This window comes from Eptesicus fuscus, chromosome 14 (genome assembly GCF_027574615.1).
Source record: "Eptesicus fuscus isolate TK198812 chromosome 14, DD_ASM_mEF_20220401, whole genome shotgun sequence".
NCBI classification, from domain to species: Eukaryota; Metazoa; Chordata; class Mammalia; order Chiroptera; family Vespertilionidae; genus Eptesicus; species Eptesicus fuscus.
The window spans coordinates 47,545,121-47,557,254 of NC_072486.1; the positions used below are offsets into that span (position 1 = coordinate 47,545,121).

The following is a 12,134-nucleotide window of genomic DNA, read 5'->3' on the forward strand; positions in this document are numbered from 1 at the left end:
ATTCTGGTACCCCTCAGCCCTCTCCAGGGACCCCACACGTCTGGGCAAGGCTGTCAGCAAGTGCTCAAACAGGATATGGTGCAAGTGTAGCTGCTCTGACCTTAACCCTCAGCTGCAAGAGCTGGTCTCAGGTGTTTCCTGGGGATGCCTCAGGGCTAAGAGATCCTAGGCCCGGTTTGCTAGCTAAAAGCCCTGTGTCAATACAGGTACTCTTAGAAGCCAAACATGGGAAATACCAAGGCACTGACGTCCCCTTTTCTTTTTCCAAAGCAGTAAATGTGCTGGCCCCCGGCAGCCTTGTGAGTTCCGACACCCAATAGGTGTTCAAAGAAAGTTCGTGCCTCCAAAATGAGTCAAGGGAGCCTGTGTGTTGCAGGAGCAGATTGGACCTCAGGGACTCCAGAGGCTGGAGCCTGGTATGGCCTTACGCTCACTCCCAGCTCTGGGTCTTGGCTTCCTCATTTGTAAAACAAAGAAAGGTGGGGTGCTGGTGTTAAAGGACCTGAAGAACTGATGGTGGCAGTTGCTTGCCTCAGTCTAGTCAATAAATATATTGGACTAATTGAGTGTGTGCACATGACCTGGTTCCTGCTCTCTAGTAGACAGCTGCCATACAGGGCAGTTTCTGGGTGGGCCGCTCCGCATTAGCCCAGGGTCTCTGCCGCTGCTCACACCTGCCAAGTTTCCCACAGCACGCTGGGGGTGTGGGGGTGTGGGGGTGTGTTCTAGAACACTCTCCAACTGAAATAGCAGTTGGTGTGTATCGGTGCCCTGGGAGGTTTTCAGGACTCAGGTTTCTCACCTCCTGTCTCTTGCTGGGCTGTGTCCCTGGGTGAAGTGGTTTGTTAAGTAATTGACTAAGCTCCTGTCGCTGTGTGTGGTATAGCTGGTATTCAATCCTTTACACTCATTTATTATGGTAATGCTTTGTTCATCTTATATTGCTCCTGGGTCCTTGGTTCAAGATTCTTCCCATGGAGGCCCTGTGGGGTCCAGCATCTGCTGTCTTTGACAGTCTTCCAGGTGGGCTCTGTTTAGGGGGCTGACCAATGAGGCCTTTGGGTTCCTGGAAGAAGTTTCCCCCTATTCCAGAGCATCCTGACCTTCCTGTAGCTGGACCCCTCTCCTGGTGGCTGACTCACCTCCTTATGTCTAATACAGGAATGGCATATGGGGAGGCTCAAATCCAATCTGCAGAGACCTCCCTTCTGGCCATCTTGGCTGCCATTCAGCCCATGGAGAGAAGAATAATTCCCAGGCAGTCTGACTAAAGAGCTTAGAAGGATGGATGGACAAGGACAGCTAAAGAAAAGAGAAGCTGGCCGACTTTAAGAAAACAACCTTGTATAGAATTGTACACCTGAAGCCTATATGATTTTATTAACCAATGTCACCCCAATAAATTCAATTTAAAAAAATGACCTTTAAGTTCAGGAACCAACTGTATGGCAAATGGGCTGTGCTAGGGACGCTACTGCAGAGGCGGCTGAAGAACATGGAGAACCTGATGAGGAACAGGAACTTCCGGGTCCTGCGGCTGCCCCTGCCCCTGGCAGCAAGAGGGAGGCCCTCCCAGGAACAGGAACCAGGTGGAGGTGGAGGGTCCTGCTTGGATTCAACAGGCGTCTTAGACTCAGCGGAGGAGGGCCCGTAGCTGCAAAGCATGGCCTCTTGGCTCCTAATGTCAGTAACCAGTTGACTTCAAAGCGCTTAAAAAAGTGTCAGAAGAGCCCAGCTTGTGTGGTTCAGTGGTTGAGCATGGACCCATGCACCAAGAGGTTCAATTCCCGGTCTGGACACATCCCCAGATTGTGGGCTTGATCCCTAGCAGGGAGTGTGCAGGAGGCATTTGGTCGATGTTTCTCATTAATGTTTCTATCTCCTCTAAAAAAATAATACATTTTTTTTTTATTTCAGAAGATGCCCAGCCAGTGTGGCTCAATGGTTGAGCATTGACCTATGAACCAGGTCACGGTTCAATTCCTGGTCCGGGCACATGCCCAGGTTGCAGGCTCAAACCCCAGTGTGAGGCATGCAGGAGGCAGCCGATCAGTGATTCGCTCATCATTATTGTTTCTATTTCTCCCTCAATAAAATCAATAAAAGTATTTTTTTAATGTCAGAAGAAAAGTGAGGCACAGCAGGAAGATCCTCTGTGGAAGGTGGAATGGGTACGATTGTACCCATTACTCCAGAATGACCTCTGAGGATGAGCACTGGCTCAGGTAAGAAAATCACAGAAGATGTGTCTACCTAGGACAGAGGACGAGAACCTAGGAGCCCTGACCTTGCATCCTTTTAGCCACTGGTCCCTGCCTCTTATCTGAAGCAAACATAATGGAATGCTTTGCTTTTGACCAGCAATGCACTCTTATTTGGGGATGGGGAGTAGGGACTGAAGCTGATTTGAGCTATTTCCTGAAATGGCTGTAACTCATGTTGGCGTGGGCACAGTCGGGTGCTTGTGATGGCTGAAGATATGGCCATGAGTCTCAGGACCTGGAAGACTGGCAGGAAGAACTCTGCCAGCTTGTCATGAAGGGGAACCATGAGACACCCGTGTCCCTGGGTAACAGACTGGCCCTAAATCCCTGGTTTTCTTCCTTTATTGAATCAGATGAGCCTTGTGGATCTGAGTGCTGGCAGCACTTTCAGATCATTTCTCAGCCCTCTGTCTTCAGGAAGGTAGAAGTGCCCTCAATTCCCATTTTCAGATGTTACGGAATGAAAGGCAGGGAGGTTAAATGACTTGCCCAAGGTTTCATGGGGATGGACTATGAATTGGCCTCTGCTCCTTGCTGTCCTGCCCTGGTGTCACGTGGCACCAGAGCCTGCAGGAAGTTTCTGTCTCTGTGAGTGCTGTTACTGCTTCCTTCCCTGGGATGCAAGGAGCCTTTGGCCACTGAGCAGGGCTAGGCCCTAAGCAGGGGTGGCAGCACAGGGAGCTAGGGAGCAGGCAAGGCCCAGCTGAGGTATCCCTCCGTGAGATGCCCCTCCACCTCCAGCTTAGCCTGGCCATGGAGCCGGGGTTTGATCATGCGTGGGGTTCAAATGAGCACCAGGGGTTTGAGGCATGAGGTCCTCATGGGACTTGGGTCGGACTTGTGGTCTTAGCAGACTTTAAATAACTGAGCAGTGATTTTCTTGCATCGCACCCTCTCTAGGCTTTCCAGACGCATCAAGGGAGAGCTCTGCTCCTCCCTCAGCCAGGTCAGGCTTTGCTCTGGGGGCTGCTTATGCTCTCTCCCCTGCAAACAGTGGACCAGACAGTTTGGGGCAAGGCTGCTTCATTTACTGGATGCTTCCCGGTGGCTCCTCCTGCAGGAATTCTAGGAAAGGTGTAGACTGGGTCTCCTTCAATAGGTCTGGGTGGGATCTGGGGTTTCAGTTTTACACGTTCCTCTGGGGATTCTGATGCCAATTCATGTTGGAAACCAAGGCTTAGGAGAGACAGGAAGTTTGAAATCATCTCCAGGCTAAGTAAACCAGCCCATGGGGGCTTGGACCCTCCTCCATATTTCTGGACAAAAGAGCTACTTCCCCAAAGCCCTGTGAGCAGCATAGACATCCCGGGAGACTGCTTCCGTGTGGAGCGGAGGTGGGTGGGTGGCACTGGGAAGGCTTGAGAGCACTCAGTACCTTTCTTGGCTTTTCCATCTATGTGGAGGGTGAGGGGTCGCGCTCTCTCTGGCTGTGTCCCACACTAGTAGGAACCTTTCAGATGAGAGGACAGCCTCCTTGCTGGCTGCCTCCCCATTCTCCCTGCTCTCACACAGCTGCCTGCCTCTGCTGTGCAGCCTTATCCATGCCCTAGGGCTCATAAGTAAGTTACCAGGGTTCTACTCCTCCTCAAGTCAGTTTTCCCCTTGAGAGGGAGTTGGGCTGGTTCACCTTTCTCCTCCACCACGTTGGTCAACTTGAGTGGATGAAAGGGGTTGAGTGAGTGAAGCGGGTAGTGGAAAGGGAGAGAGGGGCCTTCTGTCTCAGGGTGTGGTGTCCTGGCCAGACCTGCTCCTCTATCCACACAGACTTCACTGCCCCCCAGTGCCCTAGTAGGAGAGGGCAGAGGGGACCAGGGCTCTCTTAGGCTGGGAAAGCAATGACTGCCCACTGTAGGGCAAACAGAACCGGGTGGCACAGGAAAGTGGAGCCAGAGGGGGAGAAGAAAAAATAGAAGCAGGAAGGATGAGTCTGGTACATAGAAGGTGGTCAGCAGGTGTTTAGAGGCGGACGAGTGAGCGAGTGATGACAGTGAGAGCCAGGATGTCATAGGGCAGGCTGCCTGCTCCCAGAAGCTGGACTGTAGGAGGCCAGAAATAGGAGTCAGGTGCACAGTTGAAGAGGTGTAATTAAGGTTCATAAGCAGGCTTGGGGGTATAGCTCAGGGGTAGAGCATTTGACTGCAGATCAAGAGGTCCCCGGTTCAAATCCGGGTGCCCCCTTCCTCAACTCACTTTTAGTGTGAAGTGCTAAATAAAGAGGCAAATGATTGCTCTTGTCACCCATATTGGCCCCTGGCCCCCGATGGCCCCTCACTCCCCATATTGACTGTGCTGTGTTCTAGGGCCCGTATTGTGCTCTGGTGCTCCCTGGGCCTGGGTTCTGTTCTGGCCAAACCTGTGCTAGAATTAGACAACACAAGGGTGGTTGTGAGAATTAAATGAGGTTATGGCTTGTCATGCTGTGTGTCATAGGCCTTCTTCCAGTGACAATGGCCAAGTCCCACTCCTGCCTTAGCAGGAAGCCAAAATGGTTCCCGGGTCAATGAGCACACATGTGTGACATCACCTGAAGCCTTCCTGAGCTCCGGACATGCCTGACCCACTTTTCCCTTTGTTCTTATTCCTCCCTTGGCCTGAAATCCTCGCCAGCTTCTTCTGGCAAACTCCTCCTTGTCCATCTCCCCCAGGAAGCCCTTTCTGACTCTCCAGGCAGGGTAGCGCCTTACTCCCTGCTCCCACGGCTCTCTTCTTGGGCTTCTGCCACTCTTGTGCAAAGTCTTTGGTTCATGATTTTGTCTCCTATTGGAACAAGGACCATGTCTTCAGTCTCTGTGCCCTCAATATGGTTGACAGGACCTGGTACCTCACCTGCTCTGCGTTTGTTGAGTGACTGACTGAATGAATGAGTGGAACAATGAGCACCCTTCTTGAGACCTTAGAATAGGGGCGAGGCTCTCCCTGCACTGAGTGTGAGGTTCACTGAGGACCTGGAACTGGCCATGATTGTTCTGATAAGTATGTGCTGGTTTAGGTAGAAACACTAGTGTAGACTCAAACGGCCTTTCCAGGTGTAAAGGCTGGTGCCGTTACCACAACCTGAGGAAGAGGAGCGCTGAGGACAAGACAGTGGACTACAGTGAGAAGACTTGCCATGTTCTGGGACGTGCAGAAAAAACAGTGACATGCAGACAGGCAGCTATCCTGCATGCAGTGCCATAGAAAAGGTGCTAATGAAAGATTATATGTAAGTGGGGGTGTAGCTCAGTGGTAGAGCATTTGACTGCAGATCAAGAGGTCCCTGGTTCAAATCCAGGTGCCCCCTATTTCTTTGACCCCTTTAGTTACTGAAGCTGGTGCTGAAATTTCTGCCTTTTCTTTTCACATTTGACTATTAACTGTGGTAAAAATTTAGGATTTGGATCGGCACCAGCTCCATGTGTCCTCCCCTGACCACCTACTGTGGTCACATTAAACTGAAGAGACTGATGAAGTGAGCCCAAACCACCAGGACCGGGATGCTTGTCCTTCATGGCTTGTGTGGGGATTTCCCTTTCTTTCTATTAATACCTTCATTTTCTCAACCTCACTAATTTCCAGAAAGAAGGCTGACCCCTTGTTCTTGTTGCTACCACTTGTGAAGTATGGAAATACATCTTCCTACTTCCCAGTGGTGACTATAAGGATTTAATAACCATGTCAAAAGTCAAGGCGGTAGCCCTGCCAGAGTTGCTCAGTGACTGAGTGTCAGCCCATGAACCAGGAAGTCACGGTTTGATTCCAAGTCAGGGCATATGCCCAGGTTGTGGGCTCGATCCCTAGTAGGGGGCATGCAGGAGGTAGCCATTCAATGGTTCCCTAATCATTGATGTTTCTATCTCTCCTTCTCCCTCTGAAATCAATAAAAACATAATTTAAAAAAAAACATAATTTTTTTAAAAAGTAAAGGCTCTGTCCTCTTTCTGGAAATTTCTCAGGGGAGCTGTCACTACCACAGACTTGACCACCTGACTCTCTCTTCCACTTCCTTTCTCTCCTACCACTTTTTCTTTTTTACTCTAGGTTAGTATTTCCTTGGTGAAATTGCTTAGAAGTAGACCCTACTTTATATAATGATTTTTTTCATTCAAAAAATATATATTGAAGACATATAAATGGTATAAAGAATCCTGCAAAGGAGGCTCCATGTTCCTTATTGAACAAGGTAATTTGAAACAATATTTCCTACAAGGACAAATCATAAGCTGAGAAAATATTTTAAACATCTCGTTAAAAGCATCAAAGAGCTAACTAGTTAGACAGGAAATACTAGATGGAAAGGATGGGAGACAGAAAGTTAAAGTTCCACACTTGAGAGTGCTTTGTGCCCGAGTGTGGTGTTCAGTCCAGAAGAGGCAGCTGAGAGGCTCGGTGGAACTTTTGGAAGCCTCTCAGGAATTTGGAGGATAGAAGTCAGAATTCAGGGTCACCTCGAGTAGGGACACTGGTAAAACTATCTCTGGCTTTGGGCTAGCACCCTGTGGAGTAAGGCTGAACTGAGAGAAATCAGCCACTACAAGAATTTGTAGCTGGTCTTTGTGTCATCTGAATGGTCCAGAAAACTTAGTTGAAGTTATATTGAAGTATCTTGACCGCTAGCGTCCACAGGTAGCTGAAAAAACAACAACAAGAACAAATGAAGGATTATATTATCTTTTCCCAGCCTAAAATTCTACAAATAAAGTTTTAAATCAAATGTTCAACACATAGCCAAAGATCACTATGTACACAGGGAAGAAAAAACCATCCATGAAAATCAATAGAAACAATAGACCACAGATCTAAACAGGAAACTTTTTATTTTTACTATATTTCTATTGATTTCAGAGAGGAAGGGAGAGAGGGAGAGAGATAGAAACATCAATGGTGAGAGAGAACCACCATAGGTCAATACTCAACCACTGAGCCACACTGGCCAGGTGGAACTTTTTGTATTAGAACTACTGAAAACACACTGTAAAATAACAATTTTGCTGTCTTCAATGAGTTAAAAGCCAGGCTGGAAAATTTCAGTAGTAAACTTGAAAGCATCAAAGGGAACCAATCCAGCCCAGTGTTGCTCAGTGGTTGAGCATCAACCTATGACCAGGAGGTCTCAGTTCGATTCCGGGTCTGGGCATATGCTCGAGTTGTGGGCTCAATCCCCACTGTGGGGTGCGCAGGAGGCAGCCAATAAATGATTCTCTCTCATCACTGATGTTTCTCTCCCCCATCCTCTCTCTGAAATCAATAAAAATATATGTTTTTAAAAAATAAAAAAATAAAATAAAGGTAACTAAGAAGGTTTGAAAATAGAGCAACATATAAAATTTTTATCTAAAAATCAACAACAAAAATTAAAAACTTAATAAATATTATCTGCGTTCTATTCAATTAATAGATTCAGCCAAAGAGAAAATTGTTAAACTAGAACACTGGAAATAATTGTCCATTTTTCCATTATAAAAAATGGAGAGATAATTTGTGGCAAACAGAATAGAGAATGATAAATATAAAGGATACAGTGAGAAGATCTAATGTACATTTAAATGGAGTCCAGGGAGAAGAAATGAGAGAATGAAGTCAGTGTAAAATCTGAGGAGAAACGGCTGAGGCTATTTTACAACTAATGAAAGACATCAATCCTTACATTCAAGGACCCAAATCAATCTGAAGCATAGTAAACACAATTAAATCCATACCTAGAGGGAGAGTGCCAAAACCACAACCTTTAAAATTATACCATAAAAATTTTTGCATGCAAATTTTAATATCTAAGCTAATCAATATCTTTATCTTCCTCCCAAATTACATAAACACTTTAAATCTTATGACCCCGTTCCTTATGTTATTATTAACCAGTATTTTAGTTCTATCTTTTAAAAAACCTATAAATTAGACAATATTGTGTTATATGGTCAATAAGTTTTAAATTGATTTGAGAGAGACAGAGAGAGAGACAGAGACAGAGAGAGACATCGATGTATTGCCTCCCATACGAGGGATTAAACCCACAACCTGGATATGTGACCAGACCATGAATCAAACTCACCATCTTTTGGTGCACGGGATGACACTCACACTGACTCACACTGGCCAGCACTATGGTCAATGATTTTTAGATTTACTGATATATATTACAGTTTCCTTGGTCGAGCTTCCTTCTTGTATCTTAGACCTCCTATCTGGGATCATTTTTCTTTTCTCTGAAGTATATGTTTAAATTTTACTTTAGTGAGAATTTGTTGGTGGTAAACTCTCAGCTTTGGTCTGTTCTTGAAGGACAGTTTAGCTGGGAATAGAATTCAGAGCTGACTGTTATTTCCTCTCAACATATGGAATGTGTCGTTGCACTATCATCTGGCTTCTTTTGCAACTATTGAGAAGTCGATCAGCAGTCCACTATTAGTTCTTTTGTAAGTGATCTCAGGCTTCTCTCTGGCTACTTGCAAAGGTCAGAGTCCTCAACCTCAGCCAGGAGATCAAGTTCACATTGAAGAGCAGGGGGCCAGGTGAGGGGAGAGTGGGAAGATCAGAGCAGTGGGATAAACACATCATCTGAGCAGAGCTGCCCTGCTCTGGGCAAGAAGGGCCTCCTCAGTTTCTTCGCCCTTTGCAGGAAGACTAGAGATCAGATTTAGAAAGAGGAGAGGAAACTGGAACTCTTTTATGACCTTTATGACCATTGAGACTAAAATGCTAGGGGGCACCCAGATTTGAACTGGGGACCTCTTGATCTGCAGTCAAATGCTCTACCCCTGAGCTATACCCCCTGCCATACCAGTGAGGCCCAATAAACACCCTTTCCCTGTGTGGCCACACCCAGAGCTTCTGCCCTAGATACTCCGTCCACATAGCTTGGCTGAGTTGCCAGACCTGCTTTATGCTAACTCATCTCCCCACATTAGAAGAAGCAACAGGTTCCCTCCTCCCACAGCTCCACAACCTCCCCACCTTCAGTCCCTAGAGGAGGGCAGTAATCTGGGGAGCCCTCCCTGACAGCTGGAAGGATCCACATTCACATCTATATAGTAGTTTTTGTACAGAGCATCTGAAAACAGACTCAAAATGCCTCATGGCCTGACCAAGCATGGAGCACCTCAAAGAGAGAACACACTTGACTGGCTACAGATCAGAGCTCTCTGCACAATGCTGACCCCTCCCGGGCCCAAATCTCCAGTCAACCCTTTAACTGCTGGGGGAGATGAACAAATGACAGTCTCTAGGCTCCAAGTCCACCGTTCTGTGCTCTGCTCTGTGATGCTGGGTTGGAGCCTCTGTAAACCAGGCTCTCCTTCGCCAGGTGGCTTCCTGGCTGGTCCTGCCAGTAGAGCTGCAAAAGGAGATGGAAGGTTGGAGCAGGAAGAAGCACTTGCTTTGGGTTCCTGTCAGTGTCACCTGGCAGCCACTGTCCATCCAGTAGCAACAGTGATGGCCACGTGCAGTGTGGTGCTCACAGGCCCAGCTTCGTCATGACTCTTCAGGGACAGCAGCATCACCTTAGAGACCTGAGTCCCTGATCCCCAGAGATACTCCCCGAGCTGGTAAGACTGAAGTTCGTCCTTTTTGTTTGTCCCCCGCCCTCCTGTGGTGGCTGCTTCTACAGAAAGTACCTCTGTGATACTTAGTCTTCCCTCCTGCCCCTTTACTTCGAATTCCTGGTTATTGTGTATTAAATTGTGTCCCCCAAAAGATATGTTGAATTCATAGCCCCTTTTAATCCCTCTCCCATGGTGAAGGAATGTGTCCTTACTTGGAGAGATGGAATTAGTTAAGATGGGATCACCATGAAGTAGGGTGGGCCCTTAATCCAATGTGACTGGTGTCCTAAGAAGTGGAAAGATACACAGAAAGAAGATGGCCACGCGAACACAGAGGCAGAGACTGGATTGAAGCATCTGCAAGCCAAGGAAGGCCGAGGATTGCCAACAAACACCAGAGGCTGGAAAGAGGCAAGGAAGGACCTAAAGAGCCTTTAGAGAGAGAGCACAGCCAGTCTGACACCTTGATTTCAGATTCTGGTGTCCAGAACTGTGAGACAATGAATTTGTTGTTTAAGTCACCCATGTTGTGGTACTTCGTTACAGAAGCTACAGGAAATCGGTATACTGGTTAACAATTACATTAAAGTCTGTTAAAATAACTGGCTTGGTTTTTGTCTCTTGACTGAGCCCTGGGTGATACTGAAATTGGTCCCAGGAAACATACCCTCAGAGAGGGTATTGGCAATGAATTTGGTCTTATCCTTGGTCTTGAAGGCCCTGCCCAGTGCCTACCTGCATCCTAAATCAAAAGGGACAGCCATATAAAGGTGCCATTTCATAGGCTCTAGCCAGCCTCCTCATGTAAGGGGACTAGAGTATGGCCTGCATAGAACTGGTTTTGTCAATTTAGCTCAAGGAGGAAAAGAGATTCTCAAAGGGGGCACCCGGATTTGAACCAGGGACCTCTTGATCTGCAGTCAAATGCTCTACCCCTGAGCTATACCCCCTCTTATTAATTATGGTATATAGTTAATAAGTTCTTTACACTTCCACTCATATATGGGCTGTCAATTGTGACTCAACAGAGAGCTGCTAGTCCTGCTCAACTGTACTGGCAATTCTTACGCCATAACCATTCTCTTTTCCCAAAAAGGCATCATTCCTGGTTGGCACCAGCTTGGAAGGTCACTGAAGGTTACATTTGAGGCAACAAAGTCTGTACCTGGCTTGATATATTGGGCAGAAGAGGAAGCCCAGAGACAAGCTGACGCTTCACGAGCAAGGAGTAGATTGTTCTTCACCTGTTTTTCAGTTGAGATTACTTTGAAGTTATCCATAGTGTGGGACCAAGACAACCTCCCCCACCTCTCCTCCAAATTCTGCATCTCTTTAAGGAATTTGAACTTCATTTTTTTATTTCAGTGTTTTGTCTTGTGTATCTTGCTCTCACAGCTGACGGTTCCTTCCTGTCTTTCCTTTAGCCATTCCCTCTCATCCATGATAACATAAAACTTTTTGTTTCTTTGAATTTCTCTTTCATTACCAAATCGCTATCTTTCTTGTGCTTTCCCAAGAGGTCCAGGGGCTTGTGTGATTCGAGGGGAGATGTATCAGGATCGATGGCAGAAGGACTCTGCGTTAATTAGATACTGCAATATAACAAAATACCTCAGTTCCAGCAGCTTTGAATGATAAATCTTTATTATATCTTGCAGTTTCAGAGGGTCAGGAATCTGGGGGCAGCCCTACCTTTCCACATCTGGTATTACACTTTTCCATCTGATTTCAGATAATGTTCCATCCACCTCTTCAACATAATTCACCCCTTCTTATACCCACTTTCACTAGCAAATTTCAGGTAGTTTAAAGGTAATTATTTTTAATAATTTAAAATGCATAAAACTGTGCTGTTTTTATTAGGTTCCTATCTTTTTTAAATTTTAAAAAAGATTTTAATTGATTTTTAGAGAGAGAGGAAGGGAAAGGGAGAGAGAGAGAGAGAGAGAGAAACATTGATGTGAGAGTAAAACATCGATTGGCTGCTTCCAGCATGCCCCCTATCTGGGATCCAGCCTGAAACCCAGGCATGTGCCCTGACCAGGAATCAAACTGGCAGCCTTTTGGTGCATGGGATGACACCCAACCAACTGAGCCACATTGGCCAAGGCGGTTTTATGTAATTTTTAAATTTACCTTATAATATCTTATTGCCAAAATTTTCTCTATACTGAGAATACCAATTATACTCCCATTTTGAGCAAATGAAAAGACCATTTTCCTCACCAACTCTTGATCCAGTTAAATTTCAATTTATCCTAAATTTTGTGAAGGGAGTGAAAATGGTGCCTCTCTATTTTTATTATTTTTTATTGTCTAAAGTTTTACATGTCTTCTTTTTCCCCAATTGACCACC

The 12,134-nt window shown here is 46.3% G+C and overlaps 4 non-coding genes across 4 annotated transcripts; 2 read left to right on the plus strand and 2 right to left on the minus strand.

Moving 5' to 3' along the window:
* Positions 1-4,370: 4,370 nt before the first annotated feature.
* Positions 4,371-4,442, plus strand: TRNAC-GCA (transfer RNA cysteine (anticodon GCA)). Its single transcript has one exon. It is a non-coding gene; the product is annotated as a tRNA-Cys (tRNA).
* A 1,030-nt stretch (positions 4,443-5,472) lies between these two features.
* TRNAC-GCA (transfer RNA cysteine (anticodon GCA)) lies at positions 5,473-5,544 on the plus strand. Its single transcript has one exon. It is a non-coding gene; the product is annotated as a tRNA-Cys (tRNA).
* A 3,394-nt stretch (positions 5,545-8,938) lies between these two features.
* TRNAC-GCA (transfer RNA cysteine (anticodon GCA)) lies at positions 8,939-9,010 on the minus strand. Its single transcript has one exon. It is a non-coding gene; the product is annotated as a tRNA-Cys (tRNA).
* A 1,646-nt stretch (positions 9,011-10,656) lies between these two features.
* TRNAC-GCA (transfer RNA cysteine (anticodon GCA)) lies at positions 10,657-10,728 on the minus strand. The gene has a single exon. It is a non-coding gene; the product is annotated as a tRNA-Cys (tRNA).
* Between the last annotated feature and the right edge of the window lie 1,406 nt (positions 10,729-12,134).